At 48.5% G+C, this 15,129-nt stretch overlaps 1 protein-coding gene across 9 annotated transcripts in view; it reads right to left on the bottom strand.

The window, feature by feature from the left end:
• The window catches only part of LOC145537845 (F-box-like/WD repeat-containing protein TBL1X), a 247,994-nt gene that overhangs the window by 117,622 nt on the left and 115,243 nt on the right, over positions 1–15,129 (bottom strand). The window lies entirely within an intron of this gene.

Genomic DNA, 15,129 nt, shown 5'->3' with positions numbered 1-15,129 from the left:
GGCTTTGCACAGTCCACGTGACGTGGTTGCATCACGGAATATTCCAGGGACCAGGTAAGTGGGCCCACAGTCCACATGGACCATGCATTCTGGGGCCTCCCCTGGCAGCTGGGGGCTTCGCACAGTTAACGTCCCGCGGTTGCATCACGGAATATTCCAGGGACCAGGTTAAGCGGGCCCACAGTCTCCACTTCGTCCACTGCAACCCCCGAACCCCATCCTCGTAAGCAGCAGCCCTCCGGGCCAGTCTCAAGGGAAAGCCCACCACTTCCCGCTCGCCTGTGACCAAAAACAGGCTCCACGAACCGGCAAAGCCACCCACACCTCCGTGAACCGCGGCTCACGAAAAACCACCTCCTGACGGATAGGGCGTGAGAGCTCCCAGACCTTCCAGAAACATCAGGAAAGACACAATCCACCAGGGCTTCTGGGTGTGATGGTCACCCAGGCCCCGTAACAGCAGGCCTGGCGGGGGGCGGGGCGCCGCGCCTGCAGCCTGTTCTGTCGGCTCGTTCATTTAATTAAAGACAAAGAATTTATACCGGTTTGGATTTTTTCAGCCGCCCTGTAAATGGCCAAGGGTAAAGGGAGATCGCCACTGCTACGGGTTGAACTGGGCCCCCTCCCCAAAAAAGATATCTCGTGGTCCCAACCCCCTGGACACCTTAGAGTGCGACCTCATTTGAAAATAGGTCGTGGATAGAATTCATCAAGGTGAAATGCCAACTCAAAACCACCATGAGATACCACCTGATGCCTGTCAGACTGTTGAGCGTGGGCTCAGCCAGAGAGACAACGAATAACAAGCGTCGCCAACGATGGAGAGAAAAGGCAACCCGTACGATGATGCAGTGACGGTGGGAATGGAGACTGGTGCAGCTACTACGGAAAACAGTAAGGAGCTTCCCCAGAACATTAAAAATAGAACGATCGCACCACCTAGCCAATGCCACTTTTAGGCATTTTCCTGAAAAGACAAAAGCACAAAGCTGAAGAGATACACATACCCCTATGTTCACGGCACAATTATTTAGAATAGCCACGGTCTAGAAGCAACCTCAGCATCCATCGAGAGATGAACGGATAAAGAAAATGTCACACACACACACACACACACAGGAAAATGGCTCAGCCATGAAAAAAAGAATGAAATCTTGCCATCTGTGACCACAGGTATTCACTTCAGTTCAGTTCAGTCGCTCGGTCGTGACCGACTCTCCGCGACCCCGTGGACTGCAGCACGCCAGGCTTCCCTGTCCATCGCCAACTCCCCGAGCCTGCTCAAACTCGTGTCCATCAAGTCAGTGTAGGGTATGACATGAAACTCAGTAAGTCAAAGAGAAGTACTGCATGATTTCATTTACCCATAGAATCTAAAAATCGAAACGAGTGAGCAAAGGCAAAAAAACAGAAAGAGACTCATAAAAAGAGGTAGTTGGCAGGGGGCGGGTGGGGGGTGGTGTGAAGGTGAGTGAAATATATAAGGAAGCTTAAGAGGGACAAACTTCCAGCTACAAAGTGAGTCAAGGAGATGAAATGCAGAACCTGGGGAAGACGGTCAATGATAGTGTCATACGTTTGTATGGTGACGGATGGTAACTAGACTTGTGGCGATCGTTCTGTAATGTACAGAAATATCGAGTCATTATGTCATGTACCCAGAATTAACATACTGTTGCCAGGTCAATTTGGGCTTCCCTGGTGGCTCAGGTGGTAAAAGAATCAACCTGGGTTCGATCCCTGGGTTGGGAAGATCCCCTGGAGAAGGGAAGGTAACCCACTCCAGTGTTCTTGCCTGGACAATCCCATGGACAGAGGAGCCTGGCGGGCTACACAGTCCAAGGAGTCACAGAGTCAGACACGACTGAGCGAGTAACATTTTCACTACTTTCACGGCTCACCGTAGGTCAATTATATGTCAATAAAAGAGAAAAAGAAAATACATTCAATCACACACACAAAATCCATCAAATGAGGTCACAGTGGAGTGGGGCGGGCTCTTAACCCACTATGATGCTGTCCACGTAAGAAAATGACCCTGTGAACACAGAGACCCACAGACAAGGCGGAGATTAGGGTGACGTATGTGTAAGTCTAGGAACATCCAGGGTTGCCGGAAACCACGGAAGGTAGGAGACGGGCGAGAAAGGAGCCGGCCCAGAGCCTTCATCAGAGGGCCAGCCTGGTGACATCTCCATCTGAGACTTGTGGCCCCCAGGAATGAGAGAATGGACTCCTGCTGTTTTAAGTCACATGGCTTGTGGAATTTTATTAGGGCCCCGCTATGACCACTAAGTATCATGGCTTCTAATCTGCTTTATAATCAAGACAAGTGTTTATTAAAATGCTGTTTCCAAATGTAATGTAACAGCAATTTTCATAAGAGAAGACATTCACTTCTTTAAAAGAGAAAAAATAAAATCAAATAAGAGGAATTCCCTCACAGACTATCAGGGAATCCGTGCATAAGGAAAAGGTCCCTCTGGTCGGCTTTGGTCCTGGGTTGGGACTTCACACCTTCTCCACTCAGGTGGTCACCCCAACATTCAACCTCAATCACCTAGGCTTCCACCTCATACCCTCCACATCCTGGGAGGAAGCTGGGGTTCAGGTGGGGATGGAGCGGGACGAGTTACAAGATTCCACGTTACCGAGTTGACGTTTTCGGGGCCGAAAAATGCTGCCCACAAATGCACAGATCAAAAAGCATGCTTGTTTACATGACTGGTACCTACATGCGTGTCCATGCATGCATTGCTAAATCTTTCATAAGTTCTACTGTGTTTAACATCACTAGATAATTATTCTAAAAACCAAGGTGGTGTGTGGGTTTGAGACCAACAGGAGAGGCCCTCGAACTCCAGTTCAACCAGGCCCCCAGGGTCCATGACAACAAACCACAGCACGGATGAGAAATCATCACACAAAATGAGCAATGTCTCTATTCCTCCCAGTAATGAGCCCTCTTGAAGAATTAATTAAAAATTCTCACATGGCTTCTCTGAAAGCAGAAAGGTGGGCTTCTTGAGGGGGGGCAGAAACTAGCTCATATTGGTGTGCGTGCTTATTCACCCACCTTTACTCTCACGATTTAGGAAGTCTGCAAAGTCAAGGGATTTTCATGGACTCCGGGAGTTCTCCAGTGTTATCAGTCAATGCATCACGCTTCCCGTTTACCAGGACTGAAGAGTCCACCAGGATTAAGTTCCATATGTGATTAAGAGCTAAGTCTGCTTAGTCAGCCATAAAAAGAACAAAATAACGCCGTTTACAACACTATAGACCCAGAGAAGGTCGAACTGAGTGAAGTATCTCAGACACGGAAAGACCAATATCATATGATTATCATTCATATGCAGAAGCTAAAAAAAAACCAAAAACTGGTACAAATGAATGTTTTTACAAAATAAAAGAGAGTCACAGATGTACGAAACAAACTTATGGTTACCAGGAGCTGGGGTGGGGAGAAAAAATTGAGAGACTGAAATTAACATACACACTACTACATATAAAATAGGTAACTAACAAGAACCTACCGTATAGCACTGAGAACTCTACCCAACACTCTGTGATGGCTCACATGGGAAAAGAATTTGAAAAAGAATGGATATATGTGTATGTATAACTGATTCACTTCGCTTTACATCTGAAACTAACACAACACTGCAAATCAATTATAATCCAATTTTTAAAAAAATCTACCGTTTGAACTTCTGGATTCTGTTATTCCATGAGCAGTCAACCAAGACCAATTATCAGAAAGAACAAAGGACACCACCTTGAGGCTTTCCTGATATTTATAAAAGCAAAAAGACACAGCCTATCATCATTTATTAAACAGCATCTATCTTACAAGAGGGGGCTTCCCTGATAGCTCAGCTGGTAAAGAATCTGCCTGCAATGCAGGAGACCCTGGTTTAATTCCTGGGTCGGGAAGATCTCCTGCAGAAGGGAAAGGCTACCGACTCCACTATTCTGGCCTGGAGAATTCCATGGACTCTACAGACCATGGGGCTGCAAAGAAAGATGGGGTTTCTGGTTTTAGAAAAGGCAGAGAAACCAGAGATCAAATTGCCAACATCTGCTGGGTCACTGAAAAAGCAAGAGAGTTCCAGAAAAACATCTACTTCTGCTTTACTGACTACGTCAAAGCCTTTGATTGTGTGGATCACGATAAACTGTGGAAAATTCTTAAAGAGATGGGAATACCAGACCACCTGACTTGCCTCTTGAGAAATCTGTAGGCAGGTCAGGAAGCAACAGTTAGAACTGGACATGGAACAACAGACTGGTTCCAAACAGGGAAAAGAGTATGTCAAGGCTGTATATTGTCACCCTGCTTATTTAACTTATATGCAGAGCACATCATGAGAAATACTGGGCTGGATGAAGCACAAGCTGGAATCAAGATTGCCGGGAGAAATATCAATAACCTCAGATATGCAGATGACACCACACTTATGGCAGAAAATGAAGAAGAACTAAAGAGTCTCTTCATGAAACTGAAAGAGAGTGAAAAAGTTGGCTTAAAACTCAACATTCAGAAAACTAAGATCATGGCATCTGATCCCATCACTTTATAGCAAATAGATGGAAACAGTGGAAACAGTGACAGATGTTATTTTGGGGGGCTCCAAAATCACTGCAGATGGTGACTGCAGCCATGAAATTAAAAGACGCTTACTTCTTGGGAAAAAAGTTATGACCAACCTAGACAGCATATTAAAAAGCAGAGACGTTACATTGTCGACAAAGGTCCATCTAGTCAAGGTTATGGTTTTCCAGTAGTCAGGTATGGATGTGAGAGCTGGACGGTGAAGAAGGCTGAGCACCAAAGAACTGATGCTTTTGAACTGTGGTGTTGGAGAAGACTCTTGAGAGTCCCTTGGACTGCAAGGAGATCCAACCAGTCCATCCTAAAGGAGATCAGTCCTGAATATTCATTGGAAGGACTGATGCTAAAGCTGAAGCTCCAATACTTTGGCCACCTGATGCAAAGAACCAACTCATTGGAAAAGACCCTGATGTTGGGAAAGATTGAAGGCAGGAGGAGAAGGGGACGACAGAGGATGAGATGGCTGGATGGCATCACCGACTCGATGGACGTGAGTTTGAGTAAACTCCGGGAGTTGGTGATGGACAGGGAGGCCTGGCATGCTGCGGTTCATGGGGTCGCAAAGAGTCGGACACAACTGAGCAACTGAACTGAACTGATCGTTATTCATATATGAGAAAAAAAGCTGAAGACATTTTAGTCAACTCTACAACTTGATGGACGTGAGTTTGAGCAAGCTCTGGGAGACGGTGATGGATAGGAAAGCCTGGCGTGCTACAGTCCATGGGGTTGCAGAGTTGGACACGACTGAGCAAACAACAGACCCAATACATGTTATCCATCTGGTCAGAAAGAAACTACCTCGAGTTTAGCTCATTAATCAACTATCATTTTAAAAATACATTTTGACGTTCAACTTCCAAGCCAAGTATTTCAAAGCAGATGAGCTCTGAATCCACAACCAGTGACTCGCTTTAGACGCAGTTTCATGACGAAGGTCTCCGAGCCCAGGAATTCTCAGAACCAAGCAGAAGGGCTTGTAGGGGATTACAAATTGACCTCGGTCAGAAAAATGGTGGTGAGACAAGCTGAAATCCCAACATGCCCAGTCTACAAGGGAAGGAGAGGAACCTGAAGACAGCTGTGTCCTGAATGATCACTGACTGTTCCTTGCAGTCACTGCACTGAGCTTCTGTAGCACCATAATACGTTACAGATGGTTCTGCAAGATGGCACACGGCACAATACTGCCATCGGTCACTAACTATCTCTTTGCAAAAAAATAGAAAGCGTTTGCCTATGATCATGATGACAAGAAGGAAAAACGCCATCAGGGGGCTGCATCATGCCCAGGTTCCAGTGGACATGACCAGCATTTCAGTTTCACTCCGGGCACACAGCAATGGGTCAGGGCTGCCAATGCTTGCACGTCCTTCCCTGGGATCTCACGCTGGCCACTCGAGACTCTGAAGCCCTTCACCGCACCCCTCATCGGAGGAGTGGGAGAGTGGCCCTGGTAGACTGAATGAGGAAGTGGGGATCCCGAGAGCGTGAAATGAGAGGGTCCGGATGAAACACATCAAAGACATCACGACATCATCTGCACGTCACATCTCCAGGGGAGTGGACGTCCCAGGTCACACTTGGAGGGGAGTCAGTGTCTGCTGCTCCCTTCCAGAAACAAGCTCTGTTCTTACGGAGGCTGCGCAAAGCTGGACAGCCGTCTGCAACCTCTGCCATTCACGTCATAGAACACCCCACACGTGTAACCCAGCCCGGGGAGCACATTCCTCCAGGGGAGGCCAGCCCTCACCCAAACACCCCTTCGTCAAATCTCCACGGGGCCCACTCGCGGGCACCAGGATGTCAGCACGATTTGACCCAGATGTCCACGCTGGTCCATCTGTGAGGACACAGAGTAGCTGGTGAAGGTCAATGGTGGGGCACAGGGTGCCATCCTCCAGGCTCCGAGCTGCCCCTCCCAGATTTCTGCCACCCCCCAGAGTCTCGGACTCCTCTGCTGTGAAAGGTAATGCCTCGGGATTTCCCCGGTGGGCTGGTGACTGGAAATCTGCCTGTCAAGGCAGGGGACACAGGCTCTGTCCCTGGCCTGGGAGGATTCCACATGCTGCGGGGCAAGTAAGCCCAGGTACCACAAGTACTGAGTCCGCATGCCACAAGTACTGAGTCCGCATGCCACAAGTACTGAGCCCCTGTGCCACAAGTACTGAGCCCCCGTGCCATAAGTACTGAGCCCCCGTGCCACAAGTACTGAGCCCCCGTGCCACAAGTACTGAGCCCCCGTGCCACCACTACTGAGCCCATGTACTGCCACTACTGAAGCCTGTGCGCCTTAGAGCCTGTGCTCAGCAACAAGAGACGCCACCATAATGAGAAACCCACGCACTGCAACAAAGAGTAGCCCCCGCTTGCTGCAACCAATATCCAGCAGAGATAAAAAAACAAATTTTTAAACAAAAAGTTTTCTAGTTGATATACAAACATTTTTCTTTAAAAAAAAAAAAAAGGTAACGCCCTAGAACACAGACTGATTGCTTCATTCTCTATTCAACCAACTCCTGAGTGGCCCCTTAGGTGCCTATAACTCAGTCCACATGCCCTAACCGGTCTTTACTCCCTCTACCAAGAAAGAAGACTCGTCCCTCCGCTCCCACGTGACTGAGGGGTCTGGCCATTTTCAGGCCTGCCCGGTCCAATCAGATGATTAAAAAAAAAATGAAGCTTTATTTATCGGTGTACCTCCCGTGCCCAGCACAGCACCCGATCCACACAAAAACACTCAGCACGGGTTGGTTGCACCGAATTAAATTCAGATATAATATTATGAAAACACTCTATGATGAAGCATGGCTTTGCACGAGCAAGTTTTTACGACTCAAGTGCCTGTCAACAAGCATTTCCAACGGGGGTCAGCAATGCTTACCAATATTACCTAAGTGGAGGGGTCAAGAGTCTTTTCTCTTTGAAGGAATGTTGCTCTCGTATTTTCTCCAAGCTGTGATGACCTGCTGGGTTTCCATCACAGGCAGTTAAAAGCAAATGAAGACCTAGGGAGTTTTATCGATCCAATCGAGAGACACAGCAGTGCCAAAGATTGATTTCCCATCAAGGATGCAGGGTGAATACATCCCTATGATAGCGGACAACCGCAGACCGGACAGGCGTTCTCATTGGGTCCTTCCAGCCTCTCCCATGCTTGTGTGGGGTCACTTTCCCATTGTATAAAGATCTCCCCAAAGGGGAAGGGTTAGGAATACTCTAGAGAAGTCCAATGTTCACAATCTTTTTTTAAAAATAGAGATAGCATTTAAAGCCATTTACTAATCCATTCATTTATCGACCAAATATTTGGCATGCATCTATAGGGCTTCCCCAGTCACATCCACAGTGGGGTATCGTTTTTGCTTTGGCTCCATCCCATATTCTTTCTGGAGTTATTTCTCCACTGATCTCCATTAGCATATTGGGCACCTACTGACCTGGGGAGTTCATCTTTCAGTGTCCTATCTTTTTGCCTTTTCATACTGTTCATGGGGTTCTCAAGGCAAGAATACTGAAGTATGAAAAAAGCTAGTGGAGGTGATGGAATTCCAGTTGAGCTATTTCAAATCCTCAAAGGTGATGCTGTGAAAGTGCTGCATTCGATATGCCAGCAAATTTGGAAAACTCAGCAGTGGCCACAGGACTGGAAAAGGTCAGTTTTCGTTCCAATCCCAAAGAAAGGCAATGCCAAAGAATGCTCAAACTACTGCACAATTGCACTCATCTCACACGCTAATAAAGTAATGCTCAAAATTCTCCAAGCCAGGCTTCAGCAATACGTGAACCGTGAACTTCCAGATGTTCAAGCTGGTTTTAGAAAAGGCAGAGGAACCAGAGATCAAATTGCCAATATCCGCTGGATCATTGAAAAAGCAAGAGAGTTCCAGAAAAACATCTACTTCTGCTTTATTGACTATGCCAAAGCCTTTGACTGTGTGGATCACAATGAACTGTAGACAATTCTGAAAGAGATGGGAATACCAGACCATCTGACCTGTCTCTTGAGAAACCTGTATGCAGGACAGGAAGCAACAGTTAGAACTGGACATGGAAAGACTGGTTCCAAATAGGAAAAGGAGTACGTCAAGGCTGTATATTGTCACCCTGCTTATTTAACTTATATGCAGAGTACATCATGAGAAACACTGGGCTGGAAGAAACACAAGCTGGAATCAAGATTGCCGGGAGAAATATCAATAACCTCAGATATGCGGATGACACCACCCTTATGGCAGAAAGTGAAGAAGAACTAAAGAGCCTCTTGATGAAGGTGAAGGAGGAGAGTGAAAAAGTTGGCTTAAAGCTCAACGTTCAGAAAACTAAGATCATGGCATCGGGTCCCATCACTTCATGGGAAATAGATGGGGAAACAGTGGCAACAGTGTCAGACTTTATTTTTTGGGCTCCAGAATCACTGCTGATGGTGATTGCAGCCATGAAATTAAAAGACACTTACTCCTTGGAAGGAAGGTTATGGCCAACCTAGATAGCATATTTAAAAGCAGAGACATTACTTTGCCAACAAAGGTCTGTCTAGTCAAGGCTGTGGTTTTTCCAGTGGTCATGTATGGATGTGAGAGTTGGATGGTGAAGAAAGCTGAGCGCCGAAGAATTGATGCTTTTGAACTGTGGTGTTGGAGAAGACTCTTGAGAGTCCCTTGGAGTGCAAGGAGATCCAATCAATCCATCCTAAAAGAGATCAATCCTGGTTGTTCATTGGAAGGTCTGATGTTGAAGCTGAAACTCCAATACTTTGGCCACCTCATGCGAAGGGTTGACTCATTGGAAAAGACCCTAATGCTGGGTAGGATTGGGGGCGGGAGGAGAAGGGGACAAGAGAGGATGAAATGGTTGGATGGCATCACCGCCTCGATGGACATGGGTTTGGGTAGACTCCGGGAGTTGGTGATGGACAGAGAGCCCTGGCGTGCTGTGATTCATGGGGTCGCAAAGAGTCGGACACGACTGAGCGACTGAACTGAAATGACAGGGCTTCCCAGGCTTCCCAGTGGGAAAGAATTGGCCTGCCAATACAGGAGATACGGGTTCAATCCCTGGGTCGGGAAGATCCCCTGGAGGAGGAAATGACAACCCACTCCACTTTCTTGCTGGAAAATCCCATGGACAGAGGAGCCTGGTGAGCTACAGTCCATGGGGTCACAAAAAGTGGTACATGACTGAGCAACTGAACACACACTCACGGCACGCATCTACTGTACACTAGACACTGTTTTAAAAAATGTTTTTTAAAGTCTTTATTGATTCTGTTACAATACTGCGTCTGTTTTATATTTTGGTCCTTCGGCCACGAGTCATGTGGGATCCCAGCTCTATGACCAGGAACAGAACCTGTACTGCCTGCATTGGAAGGCAAAGTCTTAACCAGTGGACCGCCAGGGAAGTCCTTTTAGGAGCAGGGCATTTAAATAAAATAGCTAAAAAAAACATTTTTTTTAAATACCTACTTTGTTGAAGCTACATTCTATTTTTTTTTTTAACTTTTTATTTTGTATTGGGGTATAGGCAGTTAACAGTGCTGTGACAGTTTCAGATGGACAGCAAAAGGATTCAGCTACAGTATCCATGTATCCACTCTCCCCCAAACCTTTCTCCCACCCACACACCATGTTCATGATCTTTCCTTAAAGGAATCACGGCCCCTGTAGCTACTTGAAAACTTGCAAAGTGGCAGGGCCCGTCCTGTATTGTGCTTCAGCGTGCTGCAAAAAAAAACAAAGCCTGGGCTCCACCATCTAATTCCTCATCCTCACCAGCAACCGGAGCCTGGTAGGAAGACACACATTTCCATTTCTCATCACCGCTACAGCTTTCCTGTGAACCCAGGAGAGCTTTGACCCTTCCAGTCCCCACCAGGGAGCCCCAGTTGGGGGTGGGTCTCAAGTCCAAGCTCAAGGAAGAGTTTCCCAGGGGCAGCCTGCCTGGCAGAACACCCCGCAGGTCTCTTAGAAGCGCACAGCCAGCCCTGGCCCAACACAACCCTGGGCGCTTGTCAGTGTCTCTGTTTCTCTTCCACCTCTTAACGTCTGTGAGTGCTCGGATATCACCCATCACAGGACACAGACCTTTATTATGCCTCCCACTGAGAATACTTCCGTATCCCGCGCCAAGTTATTCACGGAAGATTCTACGCTTGGCCATTCACGATGGATCGGTGTTATTGCTACATTCAGGTGACGCGATAAAGATCAAGAGAAAAGCAACAAGGAAACCCTCTTTCTCCTTGGGCTCTAATACGTGATGTAGTTGACTCTGAGATCAAGATGCGTGTGTGCGTGCAAAGTCACTTCAGTTGTGTCGGACTCTTTGCAACCTCATGAACTGCAGCCCGCCAGCCTCCTCTGTCCATGGGATTCTCCAGGCAAGAATACTGGAGTGGGTTGCCATTCCCTTCTCTAGGGGATGTTCCTGACCCAGGGATCAAACCTAAGTCTCTTGTGACTCCAGCACTGGCAGGCGGGTTCGTTATCACTAGCGCCACCTGAAGGAGAACAGTGCCTAAAGACAGGACCAGGGTGGGCTCAGAATTCCTTGCTCAGGTTTTTGCTTCAATAAAACATCTGAGTGTGCAGCAGTGGGGGCTGGGCCAGGCCAAGGGCCGTCCCACGGTACAACTTCCAAAGGACACACACTCTGGACTCAAGGGCTGCTCGACCTAAATATTTCCCATAAATTTTGGGCATATCATGCATTTCTTTCTTTTTAAAAAAAAAGAAGCATTGTATCAGTGTCTATCATGCCCAGTGACTTTCGGCATTCAGAATATATTCTGATCGGTGGGTGGCTGAGTATGTGTGTGGGCTAGAAAACCGTGAGAGAGTGGGCATTCACTCTTGTTTCCAATTAATATCTCTGGGAGTAAAAAATGCCCCCAGAATTTCACAACATAAATGAGAGGCCAAGAATTCTATAGGGTCCACTGTCGGGGCAGTTCAGTCCTCTGACGTGACAACAAGGCTCACATTCTAAAATAAAGCAGCAGATATGCTTCAACTCCAGAGAAGGCAATAGCACCCCTCTCCAGTACTCTTGCCTGGAAAATCCCACGGACGGAGGAGCCTGGTGGGCTGCAGTCATGGGGTCGCTAAGAGTCGGACACGACTGAGCGACTTCTCTTTCACTTTTCACTTTCATGCCCTGGGGAAGGAAATGGCAACCCACTCCAGTGTTCTTGCCTGGAGAATCCCAGGGACGGCGGAGCCTGGTGGGCTGCCGTCTATGGGGTCGCACAGAGCCGGACACGACTGAAGTGACTTAGCAGCATGCTTCAACTCTCTGTTGTTGCTCAGTCGCTCAGTCGTGTCCGACTCTTTGAGACCCCGTGGACTGCAGCACGCCAGGCTTCCCTGTCCTTCACGATCTCCTGAAGTTTGCTCAAACTCACGTCCATCGAGTCAGTGATGCCATCCAACCATCTCATCCTCTGTCATCCCCTTCTCCTCCCGCCTTCAATCTTTCCCAGCATCGGGGTCTTTTCAAACGAGTCAGTTCTTTGCATCAGGTGGACAAAGGATTGGAGTTTCATTTCAACATCAGTCCTTCCAATGAATATTCAGGACTGATTTCCTTTAGGACGGACTGGTTGGATCTCCTTGCAGTCCAAGGGACTCTCAAGAGTCTTCTCCAACACCACAGTTCAAAAGCATCCATTCTTTGGCTCAGCTTCAAGCCTGAAGGCTTTTAAACACCCTTCTCCGTTTCTATCAGTGTTGAATCTGTATTTCTAATTTGCTTTACCCTGGGTCCTTGTATCCACTAAGGACTTAAGTCTCTCCCTTAATGATTGGTCTCATCTATGACTTTTTCTTCATGAATGTTTGAGCATCAGTGTCAATTATGTAAAGCCTCCACCTGATTATGCATAACGAGATGCTCCAGGCGAGATGGGTGTTAAGGTAAACCGTGGTGTGGGGGTTCAGGGTCCCCCACCAGCTTACTCCCTGGGGTTCCCCAAGAAGGCTGGGGGATTCTGCAAGCCCACTCCACCAGGACACGGCTCTTCCTACTTGGGCTGGACACCTGCAGCTCCTGTGTCTCGGTGTTGCTGCCGTTTAGCCGCTCAGTCGTGTCCGACTCTTTGCAACCCCACGGACTGTAGCCCGCCAGGCTCCTCTGTCCCTGGGATTCTCAAGGCAAGAAACTGGAGTGGGTTACCATTCCCTGCTCCAGGAGATCTTCCAGACCCAGGGGACTGAACTCAGGTCTCCTGGAGCATCGGTTCGTGGATTCTCTACCACTGAGCCACCTGGGAAGCCCAATTGCCCCACATCCTTTCATTGAGGTCAGCCAAGTGAATTGTCTGCCTTTATGAATCAAAAAAGACAGCTACAGGACGATTCTGGGCACGTTATGGACTCCTGTGTATACCCTGGTGACAAACCTCGCCCATACTCGGGTTCACAGCTGGAAAGCCCTGTGATGACTTCTCATCCTCTCACACGTGTCCAGCAAAGACCCCCACACACACCCACCAGCCTCCATGAACAACTTGAAAGGGAAAACCGAAAGTGTTAGCTGCTCAGTCCTGTCCGGCTCTTTGCGGCCCCATGGACTGCAGTCCACCAGGCTCCTCCATCCGTGGAAATCTCCAGGCAAGAGTACTGGAGTGGGTTACCATCCCCTCTTCCAGGGGATCTTCCCGACCCAGGGGATGGAACCCACGGTCTCCTGCATTGGCAGGCGGATTCTTTACCGTCTGAGCCACCAGGGAAGAAGCCATGGAATGAGTTTAAAGCGAAATCTAAAACAAGATGAAACTCATGCATCCCAGAGAGGGTGACGCGAGATGCTGACGTGTGCGTTTCCAAAGACTACAAGAAAGGAGGTCATTGTCAGTGGGCGGCACTCTAGACGGTGGGGAGTGAGGACCTCAGGGTTCCCCTTTTGCCCCTGCAAGACAGTGAGCCAGATCCCGGGGGCCGCTTAACTCCCCCTGAACAGAAGAAGCCACACAGAGAGGGAAGGGCGTTTAATGGATGGCTTCAGAACCTCAGAGATGGCAGGCTGGGGGTTCCCACCCGGGCGGTGATGCACACCCAGGAGGCTGGACCCTGTCCGCGGACATTGTGGGCTGTCCCGGGCAGAAACAAGGATGCGGGGGGGGGGGGGGTTGACTCCTCCTGGCGAGGGGTCCGGCGGGGGCTGGCCTACCCACCAGCCTCGACCCACGAGAAAAACTGGGAGCACTCTTACCCCAGTTGTTCAAAACCACCTGCATCTCCAGACCCTGCCTGATGGCCCCAATCGGAGGCAAAACCTCCTTGGTGTCATCCTACAGGGAACAGCCGACTTTGCTGACCTGACCGACTTTGCTGACCCGTGCGTACGACAGATGCTCAAGACTTTAGATGGCTGGCTGGCGTGAAAAATAATAATAAGCATTTCTCATCTTCCCTACGAGCCGTAAGCAGCTTGACAAGAGCCACATCTAAGCGTGCTGGCTCAGCATTTTCAAAGTACTTGTGAAACACTTCACATCCACTCTTCACTAATGAAGCCACGCGTCTGCCTGCAACGTCTTCCTAGTCGTGAGTGCGTCTGCTCTCTCCCTAGACTAAACAGTCTCCCTGTGATTTTATTTACAAAATCAACTGTGCCGAGTGCAGGTGAACGTGAAAGGTCACCAAGCGCAGACTGCAAAAAATGTAAATAAGATAACCCACAGCTGACTGGGTTTCTGTGTACTTGATGTTCAGCCCTCCTGAAGTTTGGGAGAACTGACTGTATGTCAAGGATGACGTTGAAACAGAATTGCCTAAACCTTCAGGAAGTACTGTTCCCGACACGGTTTGCATGATTTCATGGCACACTGCTCCACGTGCAGCAGACTGGAGGGATACCGTTACCAGATGTGAGCTGAGAGAATCTGGCACTGTATTCGACTCAGGCTGGTGACCAAACCCACCCGGGGCGCTGGCACACGAAAAAGAAAGACCACCTCAATTTATAAGCTCTGCTTGGTTCCCCTGCTACTGTTCAATTCTTCCACTGTCCCAGGGGTCTGAGCCACAGTTCCAGATTCCCTTTCACGTTTGCCGACCTCTCCCTAAAAGCCAGCAAGACGTTGGCAAGGAGGCTGTCTGAAACACGGCGGCACCCAGGAGCCATGCAGCCAGCCATTGGATCAAGGGAATTATTTATTATATGAACCCTCTACATTGAAACCCTGAAGCCAGGTTAACATTTGGGCAAAAAGGTATTTACATTTCATGCACGGAATAATGAGCGCCCCCTTATCAACAAAGCTGTTAAGCCACTTCGTTGCCAGCAAACGGAAATAAAGCGTGATACAGCCATCTAACCTTATTACTGGCAAGGAAACCTTCAGGACTCTCGAGTCGTGGGACCATTACCCAGCCACCCGCGGCCTTGGGCGCTCTGTCGTGTCGAACTCCTTGTGACCCCCTGGACTGTAGCCCTCTAGGCTCCTCTGTCCGTGGGATTCTCCAGGCAAGAGTACTGGAGTGGGTGGCCATTTCCACCTCTAGGGGATC

This window comes from Giraffa tippelskirchi, chromosome Y, assembly GCF_054371585.1.
Source record: "Giraffa tippelskirchi isolate mGirTip1 chromosome Y, T2T-mGirTip1v1.2.pri, whole genome shotgun sequence".
NCBI classification, from domain to species: Eukaryota; Metazoa; Chordata; class Mammalia; order Artiodactyla; family Giraffidae; genus Giraffa; species Giraffa tippelskirchi.
The sequence above is the reverse complement of the archived record's forward strand: the minus strand, read 5'-3'. Positions and strand labels throughout refer to the sequence as shown.